Raw genomic sequence first — 12,907 nt, forward strand, 5'->3', positions numbered from 1 at the left:
GAATGGGATTCATGACTTTTTTCAGTTGTAATTTATGACATTTTGTAGACAGACTTTCGAAAGTTTTCTTTATGATCTCTCTTTCCCAAAGTACCCCCAAAATATAAAACATGTACTACTTGATTTTCAAATATTTAAATATTTGACAGTATAACATGAATAATAATAAATCACCTGAAGGAGTGGCTAGTAATCAGGGTCAGATAACAGAGAGCTTTGGTAAAATGAATCAAAAGTAAAGAAAAACATTTCCTACATAAAGTGAGAGTTCTGGATAGTTAAAATTAATAGCAGAAAGAAGATTAATCATGTCATAATATAAAAAGATATTTTCTAATTTTGAAAAAAAAAAAGTGAAGTGAAAGTGAAGTCACTCAGTCGTGTCCTACAAACAAAAAAGGGTCTTTGTGCAACAAGAACAGATCCCTCTTTCCCATCATTATCACCTTGGCCTCTCTCTACCTAACCAGAAAATGTGAGATAAAAATGATTGTCTGAGGAAGAACAGAATTTTGGGTTCTAGTCACATTTACTTTATCCAGATATATCAGGGCCAATACAGTTATGAAGTGGGTCAATGTCATGACTTGCCATGGTCACATGTGACTGAAGGCAAAGGGTGAAGTTGGAGAAAATTTAGAAGAGCTTCACATTTTTCAGAAAAAGCAAGGGACAGATGAGAAATACACTAATTCATATTTCCAGGCTTCCATTTTCTTCACATTGTTCATAAACATGGAAAGCCTTATAGGAATGTTCTTTAATTTCATTTCTCCCCATTGAATATTTTTAACAATGATAGCATTTTCTCCAGACGTTTATCTCTAATTAGTTTCTAGACCCTAGTCATCTTCTTAATCAGTTCCCCCCTCTGTCTTATTGTTACTATCTTAATCGAAGCCTTTATTCTGGTTTGTGTGGTTGGAATATCCTCCTAATTTGTCTCCCTGAGTGGTCTCGCGTCATGGAGCTTCTCCTCCTGTTTGCTATCATGATCCTGAAAAGAAAAGGCTATAAAAATGTCCTATTATAGAAGGAAATCTAAATTCTTGCTGGTAATACAGACAGTCCTTTATGATAAGACCTCAACCCACCCAGCTTCATCTTTCCTCTTCCCACCCTCTTCAGAGATACACAGACCCAACTCCAGTCACACCTAATGATTTAATCCTCCTAGGACTTGATATGCCCTATCTCCTTATCTTTGGATACATTTTACCTTTGCCTAAAATATTTTCCTTTCAAACCCCAGAACAAACTTTACCACTTCTAATTCATAAGCCTTTGTGATTCATCCAGTCAACATACTAGATGGAAAACATACTTTTTCCATACTTCTATTATAAAACCTATCTTATTGCATTATGATTATTTATTAACCTGTTGGTTTCTCTCACTCAACTATGATGTACTGAAAAAATATTAGCATACATTTTGTTTCCTCAGTGCTAAGCAGTATTTCATTCCAGGTACATAAATGATGCCTGCTGCTACTGCTGCTGCTGCTGCTGCTGCTAAGTCGCTTCAGTCGTGTCCGACTCTATGCGACCCCATAGACGGCAGCCCATCAGGCTCCCCCGTCCCTGGGATTCTCAAGGCAAGAACACTGGAGTGGGTTGCCATCTCCTTCTCCAATGCATGAAAGTGAAAAGTGAAAGTGAAGTCACTCAGTCGTGTCCAACTCTTAATGACCCCATGGACTGCAGCCCACCAGGCTCCTCTGTCCATAGGATTTTCCAGGCAAGAGTACTGGAGTGGGGTGCCAAAATGATGCCTAATACTTACTAAATGAAAGGATGAAATGAGGAATGGGTAGGTGGATGGATAAATGAACAAATTAATGTATGAATATAAGGGAAAAGTGATAAGTAATTTCAGAAGGGAAACTAGAGATACTATTTGGATTCTCTGGGAAGAGCAAGAGGAATGATTAAATGACCCAAAAGGTCAGTACCTCCATTTAAAAAAAAATTATGATTATTCCCATGATGCTGTGGTTTCAGAATTTGAAATTATAGATATGCATGGGTCTTGACATCAGCTTCACATTTGTACCTCAGATATTTAAATTTATTCTCATTTGGAGAAGGTCTGATTTTTAAAATGAAATTAATTCAGGAAAATAATAATGCAAGAAGATAATAGCAATCTGTGGTGCTTTAATTGGTTTTAGACTAACCACTTGGGATGTAGGAAATGTCCAAATAGATACATCAAGGTTCATTCTGGCATATTCATTACAGTTAATATTTCAGTTAAAAATTATCCTAATTAAAAAAAATCACTCTCTTGAGTAATTTGCATACTTCTGCTTAACACTGTCAGGATATTTTCTCATGAAATACTATGTGGTGACAATTACCCTACATCTAGATATTACATGTTCACTTGCATCAGGTATGGTGGTACAAATGAAATATCAATTTTCCTATGATGTAACAAAGTAACAGATACCATGAGTGCTTTGCTCCCAAAATTCTGTACATGCAATCTCTCTGTCTCTCCACCATACATGCTATAGACATACTAACTTAATTTATAGCCTCCATATTTAAGATGCCTGACCCTTCCAACCACCACTTTATTTTTTCAAATAAAGAGACTAGTATTTTTAAAGGCAAACAAGTTCATTTTTGCTTAGCAAAATGCAGCTGACTGCATTTTCTGGTCTACACTCTAATGCCAAAGACAGTGAATCATTCTGCTGCTCAGGGAAAGCTGGAATCACCCTTCCTTTGCATTCATTCCTCAGGTCATAATTGCGGGCATCAGTAGACAGCTGAGTGCACGTCCATTTTCTTTTGCAATCCTCATGATTATTATGTGAGATTTTTCAACTTTTACAATTTATTGTTAGTCTTTGTTACTAAGTACTATTATCTCCAGTTTATAGTTGAAGAAACTGAAGCTCAGATAACTTAAAAGTGAAGCTTCTCAAAGAAGCATATAAGTGTAAGTGATACTCTGGGGGCTGTGATCCCTATTTGGGGGGCTTTAAAACTAGTGAAACAGGTCCTGCATACCTGGTTCTTCCATTCATTTATTTGACTAATATTTACTGAGCACATAATAAGTGGCAGGCACTGTCCTTTGTATGGGGGGGGGGAGGGGCGGGGAATCACTGCTCCTGTGAAACTGACAATCCAGAGAGCCAGACAAATGACAGACATGACCAGTAAAATTTTTAAGTATGTTAGGCCATGCCAAGAGAAAGTTAAGAGAAACAAAAGGATTTTTGAGGCAGGGATATGCAAGTTCAGTTAGATGGGGAAGGCTTGCTGAGAATGTGAAATTGCAGGAAACACCCACAGAGATAAGAGAGCCAATCAAGCTGACATCTGGAGGAAGAACATTTCAGGCGGAAGGAACAGCATGTGCTAATGTCCAGAAACAAGAAAAGTAAGAAGGGCAGGGTGGTGGCAATGGAGTAAGCAGTGAGGAGAGTGGTAGCAGATGAAGTCACAGATGTTTGTTCATTTGTTCATTCATCTATTTCTTTGTTTATTCCACAAGTGTTATTGCTCCTATATTACTAGGATAAAAATGTGCAAAGCAGATACTATCCTTGTTCTCATGGGGGCACAAAAAGAAACCATATTGAAGTTATCAGAAACACACATGGCTTTGTATGCTCCTCCCTCTAGAAGCCTCATTCCTGGAAGTTGGACCTGGAGAGAGCCTAAGTACATACGTGAATGAGACCACGATGACTTCTTTTCATAATGGACTCTCTTCCTATTCAAATATTTATTCTTATAACTTAGAGGGCTACTGTTCTTTCTGTTTAGACAATGAAGGCTTGCAATGTTTTAAGGAAGAGGGTAGTGAGGGACTGTATCCACACACATAGGGCAAGCAACAGAAGTTTTTCCTGGCAAATGTTTTCCACTGACTGGTGGCAAAGAATTCCTGCATAACATGACTTACATTCACTCCTACTGCAGCTAAATTGAGACATTTCCTAGTATAGAAAACCAATCTAGAAATAAGAAGGTCACTCATCCCTCCATTGTAGCATTTAGTTTTCCATGTCTACAAGAAAAGCTTTAAAGCCATGTTCCCTCCCCCTAACTATTCAGCTGTTCTTGAGCTATTGAAGTTAAAGAGAAATGTGAGTTCAGTCATGAGAAAAAATACCATATCTCTGCTTTTAGAAGATTCTGAAAGAAAGAGATGGAAAAGCAGCTAAACTAATATCTGAAGTACAGGGGAAAGAATATCTTAGGTACTACCCCGTCCATGGCAAACTCATTTGAAATGTGTACTAGAGGGAAAGCCAAAAACTATTTGGTCCATTTAGGCTCTTCTACTCAAATATTTATTCTTACAACTTAAAGGGTAGATTGCCTGCATTTCATCCCAGCTCCATTGCTTATTAGCTCTGAAACTTTGGGCAACATTTTCATTTCTCAATCTCCTCATGCGTAAAATGAAGATAATAATCATGACTATCTCATGACATGTTTGTGAGGATTAAGTGAGCTAATACGTGTTAAGTGCTTATAATACTTCTTGATAATACTGAGAACTTAGTTATTTTTACTAATTCTAGTAAAAAGGGAAGTAGCATGCAGCAGTAATGTATGCAGAAAGTCACTTATGTGATTTCTTCATGAGGAATTAAAACTTTTATTAGGAAATATCCCTCCTTAACAGTAATTATTGCCACAAATTCTTCTTTACTACTAGTATTACTGTATCACTTTTTGTTAGGTTAGTTTTTACATAGTGTATCTTTTCTGAGTTGTTTGTTGTTTTTTTTTTAATTTTGTTTTCGCTTATTTTTATAGTTCAGAGGCACTATATATAACAGGTACTCCTGTTAAATAACATATACTTGTGTTTTGATTTTTTGATCCAGATTGACAAACATTGTATTTGCCTTTTATTAATAATTGGGTCATTCAGGCCTGGGGGATTTGGTATAATCACTGACAAATATGGGTTAATAACTACCAAGTACTTGCTATTTGTTTCACTTATTTTAGATTCCCTTTTCCTCTCCTTTGCCTTCTTTTGTTAACACTGACAGCTATCTCCAAGGCTTTAGTAACTCCCCAGACAGGACTAATCTCTCTTGCTCTTCACCACCACTTCTCCACCCTTTCCCCCTGCCCCCCACCCCTTGACCTTGGATTCTAGACTAGATGCTCTTCCCTTTCTTGTGGACTTTTCAGTGCCTCCAGGTATACCACCTTATAATTTGTCAAATTCTTTAATCTCCTTTTGGGGGCAGGAAAGAAGAAAGGGGCACCTTGACCATATTACTAAATATACATTACTAAAAGTGAAAGTCAAGTTATGTGGGATCAGTTTTAATGATGAACTCAGTGTTGATTAGTCATCCAACAAATTAAGTAGCAGTTAAGATTTACTTTGGTATTTACCTGCATCATACCTCTGCATTATAATCAGGTTTAACCCAAGTCTTCTCTTCAAACTTACTTTCATCTAATGCTCAGACTAGAAATTAAGTTGCTTATACTTGGACTGACTATATTTTCTAGTTTGCCTTGGATAATCCTGATTTACACCTGTCGTCCTGACTTCCTGTTGGGTCTACCCTGGAAATAAGGCCTCAGGACCATAAATTCGATTATCACCTATGTAGAGTAATTACCCTTATTGTGGAAATTTGAATTTTAGTAAATAATTCCTGAATGTTGGAATCTTTAAGCTATGAATGAATGACTCTCTGATATAAGAATATCAGCCACTGAAATTCAGGCAAAAAGGGAACATAACTTGAAGCATAAAACATTTCTGAAACCCATTAAATCACATGAAATTGCTAATAAATTTTTAAGGCTGGCATTGAAGAAGGGTTCCTAGATATAGCTCTGTACTAAGTTCTTCAACCTTTCCATCATAAAAATGAGACATAGAGGTTGTAATGTGAAAAATTGACTATAATATTATTAGTTAGTACTGTAATCCAAGGTCATGAACTCTGAAAAGCAAATTAACACTATTGCATAGACTATTACTTTTAACATAAAATATTTGTTATAACAAAAAGGCAAATAGGCTTTGTACAAAATCTAGGTCTATTTCAAAACACTGTCTTAAGTATAGGGTTCATTTCCTGAATTTGGGGGGTTATGTCTATTAGTTTATAAGTAAAAATTCTATTATGATGGAACTTTCCCAATTTTGCCCAAACTTGAAAAAGGCAATCATTTGTAAATTTCAATTTCTCCCAATTAAAAAAAAGTTTACATGTTTGACTCATATGAATGCTCATTAACTGATGATGATGAGGAGGAAAATGATGAATTTAGGATTTTCAGAAAATTAGGCAGGCAGTAATCATAAGCAATGGTTAAGAGCATGGGGTTAAGAACATCAACCAGCTGGGGAGCTTATCCTGAGGTAGCTATTTGTCAACTGTGCAGCCCTATTATTTCACTCTCAAAAACCCCTCAGTTTTCTTCCCTATCAGTTCAGTTCAGTCACTCAGTCGTGTCTGACTCTGTGATCCCATGGACTGCAGCATGACAGGCTTCCCTGTCCATCACAAACTCTGGGAGCTTATTCAAACTCATGTCCATTGAGTCAGTGATGCCACTCAACCATGTCATCCTCTGTCGTCCCCTTCTCCGCCCTCCTTCAATCTTACCCAGCATCAGGGTCTTTTCAAATGAGTCAGTTCTTGGCATCAGGTGGCTAAAGTATTGGAGTTTCAGCTTCAACATCAGTCCTTCCAATGAATATTCAGGACTGATATCCTTTAGGATGGACTGGTTGGATCTCCTTGCAGTCCAAGGGACTCTCAAGAGTCTTCTCCAACACCACAGTTCACAAGCATCAGTTCTTCAGCGTTCAGCTTTCTTTATTGTCCAACTCTCACATCCACACATGACTACTGGGAAAACCATGGCCTTGACTATATGGGCCTTTGTTGGCAAAGTAATGTCTCTGCTTTTTAATATGCTGCCTAGGTTGGTCATAACTTTTCTTCCAAGGAGTAAGCATCTTTTAATTTCATGGCTGCAGTCACCATCTGCAGTGATTTTGGAGCCCCAAAAAATAAAGACAACCACTGTTTCCCATCTATTTGCCATGAAGTGATGGGACCAGATACCATGATCTTAGTTTTCTGAATGTTGAGCTTTAAGCCAACTTTTTTACTCTCCTCTTTCATTTTCATCAAGAGTATCTTTAGTTCTTACTTTCTGCCATAGGTGTGGTGTCATCTGCATATCTGGGGTCATTGATGTTTCTCTCAGCTCTCTTGATTCCAATTTGTGCTTTATCCAGCCCAGCGTTTCTCATGATGTGCTCTGTATATAAGTTAAATAAGCAGGATGACAATATACAGCCTTGACATACTCCTTTCCCAATTTTGGAATCGGTCTGTTGTTCCATGTCCAGTTCTAACTGTCGCTTCCTGACCTGCATACAGATTTCTTAAGAGGCAGGTTGGGTGGTCTGGTATTCCCATCTCTTGAATAATTTTGCACAGTTCATGGCCATCCACATAGTCAAAGGCTTTGGCATAGTCAATAAAGCAGAAATAGATGTTTTTCTGGAACTTTTTTGCTTTTTCAGTCATCCAACGGATATTGGCAATTTGATCTCTGGTTCCTCTTGCCTTTTCTAAAACCAGCTTGAACATCTGGAAGTTCACACTTCACATATTGTTGAAGCCTGGCTTGGAGAATTTTGAGCATTACTTTTCTAGCGTGTGAGATGAGTGCAATTGTGTGGTAGTTTGAGCATTCTTTGGCATTGTGTTTCTTTGGGATTGGAATGAAAACTGACCTTTTCCAGTCCTGTGACAACTATTGCATTTTCCAAATTTGCTGGCATATTGAGCGCAGCACTTTCACAGCATCATCTTTTAGGATTTCAAATAGCTCAACTGGAATTCCATCACCTCCATTAGCTTTTTCTTCCCTATACAATGAGATAATCCCTATCTCATCCAACTACTGTGAAGATTAAATGCAATAATGCCTGTAGTGAGAATACAATAAATCCTAACACACACTTTGATTCAGTACTTGAAAATAAATATTTTCAAAACCATAAGTTTAGGCCCTGTTTCATCGCCCTCAGGAGGCTCTGCCCAAACTTCTTTTCTTCACTTTACAGCAGAGGTGGGAACCTCTGCCTTAGAGAACTAGAGGGGAATGTTGCAATTTGGGGGTAGAAAACTCTGGATTTGAGACTACAGCACTGCTTTTCCAGCCAGTACAGAGCTGTTTGGAGGCTGGTAGGGATGGTGAGGCCTGAAACAGCTTCTGGAATTTCTGAGCAGCCCTGGTCAATACAAGATGGACCCAGTAGTTTTGAGTTACATGGACCGTCTACTGTGGCAATCAGATTCTCACTACTGGATCCTCCAAGCGGGCTCAATGTCCATGTTATTGGGTTTGCCTTTGAGTACTTTTCCAGCAGTCAGTTTCATGACTGCTCTGACCATGTCTGCTTCATCAGCCCCGAAGTTACTCAGTTCATCAAGTGCACTGGCAGCCCAACAGAGAGTGCCATGTTCCTTGAACCCTTGGACCTCCCCAATAAGAGAGTTATATTTTTAGCCATCAATGATAGTTCCAATCACACAGCTGGGGGAACCCACTGGAGCTTTTTTGGTTTATCTGCAAGATAAAAATGGCCTTTTTCATTATGATTCTTATGGTAATAGTAACTCATTCCATGTGAAGCAGGTAGCAGAGAAACTGGAGGCTTTCTTAGGCAGAAAAGGAAACAAACTGGCCTTTATGGAAGAGAAAGCCCCTGCTCAACAAAACAGCTATGACTGTGGGATGTACGTGAAATGTAACACTGAGGCCTTGTGTCAGAACTTCTTTAGACAACAGCCAGAATCACTACTGCAGCTACTCACTCCCACATACATCACAGAGAAGAGAGAAGAATGGAAAGATCTCACTGCCAGACTTGCTAAAAAAATGAGCTGTTGAAATATATTTGACTTTTGAAGTCTCTTCCTTCTGCTGTCCCCATGTGTTGGAGGCTGCAATCTCAGTGCCTGAGGGAAGATGCCTGGGAGAGGAATGCTTAGAATGCTTACTTTCTCCTGAACGAATGTTGTCTTCTGCATCATTCAAGTGGAAAGTGTCACTTTAACCCTAACTTCAAAGCAATATGTTCTGTAAAGATGTCTTCAAAATATGCACCAAAATTGATTAATTCCCTTTTGGGCTCCCTTATACACATTTAGTTCAGTTCAGTTCAGTCGCTCAGTCATGTCCGACTCTTTGCGACCCCATGAACTGCAGCACGCCAGGCCTCCCTGTCCATCACCAGCTCCTGGAGTTTACCCAAACTCATGTCCATCGAGTCGGTGATGTCATCCAGCTATCCCATCCTCTGTTGTCCCCTTCTGCTCCTGCCCCCAATCCCTCCCATCATCAGAGTCTTTTCCAATGAGTCAACTCTTCGCATGAGGTGGCAAAAGTATGGAGTTTCAGCTTTAGCATCAGTCCTTCCAAAGAACACCCAGGACTTATCTCCTTCAGAATGGACTGGTTGGATCTCCTTGCAGTCCAAGGGACTCTCAAGAGTCTTCTCCAACACCACAGTTCAAAAGCAAGCATCGATTCTTTGGCACTCAGCTTTCTTCACAGTCCAACTCTCACATCCACACATGACCACTGGAAAAACCATAGCCTTGCCTATACAGACCTTTGTTGGCAAAGTAATGTCTCTGCTTTTCAATATGCTATCTGGGTTGGTCATAACTTTCCTTCCAAGGAGTAAGCGTCTTTTAATTTCATGGCTGCAGTCAGCATCTGCAGTGATTTTGGAGCTCAAAAAAATAAAGTCAGCTACTGTTTCCACTGTTTCCCCATCTATTTCCCATGAAGCGATGGGACCAGATGCCAGGATCTTCGTTTTCTGAATATTGAGCTTTAAGCCAACTTTTTCACTCTCCTCTTTCACTTTCATCAAGAGGCTTTTTAGTTCCTCTTCACTTTCTGCCATAAGGGTGGTGTCATCTGCATATCTGAGGTGATTGATATTTCTCCCTGCAATCTTGATTCCAGCTTGTGCTTCTTACAGCCCAGCGTTTCTCATGATGTACTCTGCATAGAAGTTAAATAAACAGGGTGACAATATACAGCCTTGATGTACTCCTTTTCCTATTTGGAACCAGTCTGTTGGTCCATGTCCAGTTCTAACTGTTGCTTTCTGACCTGCATACAAATTTCTCAAGAGGCAGGTCAGGTGGTCTGGTATTCCCATCTCTTTCAGAATTTTCCACAGTTTATTGTGATCCACACAGTCAAAGGCTTTGGCATAGTCAATAAAGCAGAAATAGATGTTTGTCTGGAACTCTCTTCCTTTTTCAGTGATCCAGCGGATGTTGGCAATTTGATCTCTGGTTCCTCTGCCTTTTCTAAAACCAGCTTGAACATCAGGAAGTTCACGGTTCACGTATTGCTGAAGCCTGGCTTGGAGAATTTTGAGCATTACTTTACTAGCATGTGAGATTAGTACAATTGTGCGGGACTTTGAGCATTCTTTAGTATTGTCTTTCTTTGGGGTTGGAATGAAAACTGGCCTTTTCCAGTCCTTGGTTTATTCCAAAGAAAAAAGATTGATCTCTAAAACAAATTGAGAATATATGAAATCTAGAAGCAAGAAAAAAATCATAGAGCAACCAAAACTTACCGCACAGCCCACATATTTCGAGAGATCAACTGGCTAGAAGCAGATCAAGACCTAACCTAATTCAAGATTGAAGTATTATCAGTTACTCAGTTCTGTGATACCTATTCTATTCAACAAGCAAAGGCTTTCCCAGCTATAACCTTTGCCAATACTTGATAGAGATGGTGTTAGCCCATAGTCACCCATCTGATTCCTAGAGCACTTTAAGAAAGGGGGAATCTTAAATAACTTTGTTGAAAGTATGTCACAGACATTTGTCTGTGGTGGACCTCTTGTTTTGCATCTGAAACTTACTAAAAGTTGGTTTATGTTTGAGATATAAAGGAGAAAAAATGACCTTTCTCAACTCTCACTTAATTCAAAATGCAGACAATGTAATTTTTGAAATGTGGAACCAAGAGTAAAAAAGAAATGCTACTCCTCCTAAAAAGAAAAATCAAAAACAAAAACATGTTTAGCTACTCCAGATTATTCTCATTATTCCACTGTTATAAAATATGAACTCTAATTATATAAGGCATTAAGTGTAAATGCATTTCTGGCTCTTTGATAATATCATTGTCCTTTCAATGCTATGCATCTCCTGTGTCAAGTCCACTTTATTTTCAAAGGTTATATAAGAGTGAGGATAAATTATAAAGAAGGCATATTATGGACATAAGACCTAACTGTATTTCCTGAGATCAAAAACTTATGTGTAACATATTTTGTTTGAAATACACTGAGGCTAAAAAATCACTTAATTTTTATTTCTTATGCCATAAATAGGAATTATTGGCCTCTGCTAATTGCTGAATGTCTATAAACGCTTCCAGTATCAGTTTCTACTTGGTGTTTTTGTGATTTAGTGAGAGCATTAATGTTGTATTAGCAATAGCAGAATGGGCAAGGGGAGCTCCACATTCAATAAAACAGTCCTTTACTGTTGCAGCAACTAATCTCATCTCACATTGCTATAGGCAAACAATTGCAACAAATTTAAATGAAAAAAAAAAAAAGAACCCCCCCCATACCTAGCATGTAAACCACAACATAACATCCCTCCCTTTCAAGTTAACAATTTAACCATAAATGGATACTTTCTGTGAGTCCTCCTTGAATTGTATCAGTGAATATAAAAGTATCAGCGAAGTTAATGTCAACAATAGGCAGGAAAAAAAAAAAAAAAAAGCCACCTTTACTTTGTAACTTCAAGAAATCCTCAAAAGAAGCTGCTGAAAAGCCACCAAAGGAGAAACTGTTTCAGTTCCTGCAGCATAAACCTGGGAAAGATACCTTTACAACTGATTAATACAGAAGTTCCCACTAGGCTTATCTATCTTATCTTTAATAGGTAACTGGAAAGGCCCAGAGCCTGTGACTATTACAGGCACTGGAATCCACTTACTCCATCTCTATGGTTTAGGATGAATTTTTGTAGCTAATCCAAAGGGGAGGGAATGGGTACACATAGACCAACCTCAAGGAACTTGTGTTTTTTCTTTAAAACCTTCGTTTCAATGTGTGTGGAGGTGGTAAAAGAAGTCTTGAGAAATCTCTGTGTCAGTATTTATTTAACAAGACTAACTCCTGTGGAATAATAGTGTTTATGTTTGAGTTATGAGGAAACTGGTCCACTTTTTGAGCCTATTAGTAACTTGCTTGATTCATCTATTTCACTTAACAAGGCCATATAGCTCTTGCATTCAGCCAAGAGTTTTTTTAAGTGCTTTACAAATATTAACTCATTTAATCCAAATACGGAAACTATATGGTAAGTGCATTGCTGCCCCAATCCCACAGATGTGCAAATTGAGGAGCACAGATGTAAAGCAATTTGCTCAAGTCCATCAATTACTCAGTTGCACAACAGGGATGTGAACTCAAGTAATCTAACTTCTAGACAGTTGGTTTCTTAATCATTATACCATCCTTGAAGACTTCTCAATGGAACGCAGCTTCCATTTCTCACTGAAGCAAATGAGATCCATTGTGAAAAAACAGACAGACAGACAGACATTCCTGACAATGTATCCACTGACAGTGCTTAAGGCAATGCTAATAGAACTTTGGGATCCTTCCTAGAGTTTTCAACAATTTTTTTTTTTTAATGTAAAAGTCCTACTAAATTAAACATAGACTATTTACTCCCCTCACAAAAAACAAAGCTTCTTTGTTAACATGTTAGGCTAAGCAGGTAGGCATAGAGCTCCACAGTGTTTTTATGACTCTACTTCTTAGTTCTGTTGTATGTGGTATAACTAAGGAGTGAGATTATTTTCTTTGG

General features: G+C 38.3%; 1 protein-coding gene and 1 pseudogene across 10 annotated transcripts in view; one reads left to right on the top strand and one right to left on the bottom strand.

Annotated features, from left to right (window-relative positions):
- Positions 1–12,907, bottom strand: part of TAFA2 (TAFA chemokine like family member 2) — a 586,563-nt gene that overhangs the window by 12,190 nt on the left and 561,466 nt on the right. The window lies entirely within an intron of this gene.
- LOC123465653 lies at positions 8,250–8,927 on the top strand (annotated as a pseudogene).

Source organism: Bubalus bubalis, chromosome 4 (genome assembly GCF_019923935.1).
Source record: "Bubalus bubalis isolate 160015118507 breed Murrah chromosome 4, NDDB_SH_1, whole genome shotgun sequence".
Lineage (NCBI taxonomy): Eukaryota > Metazoa > Chordata > Mammalia > Artiodactyla > Bovidae > Bubalus > Bubalus bubalis.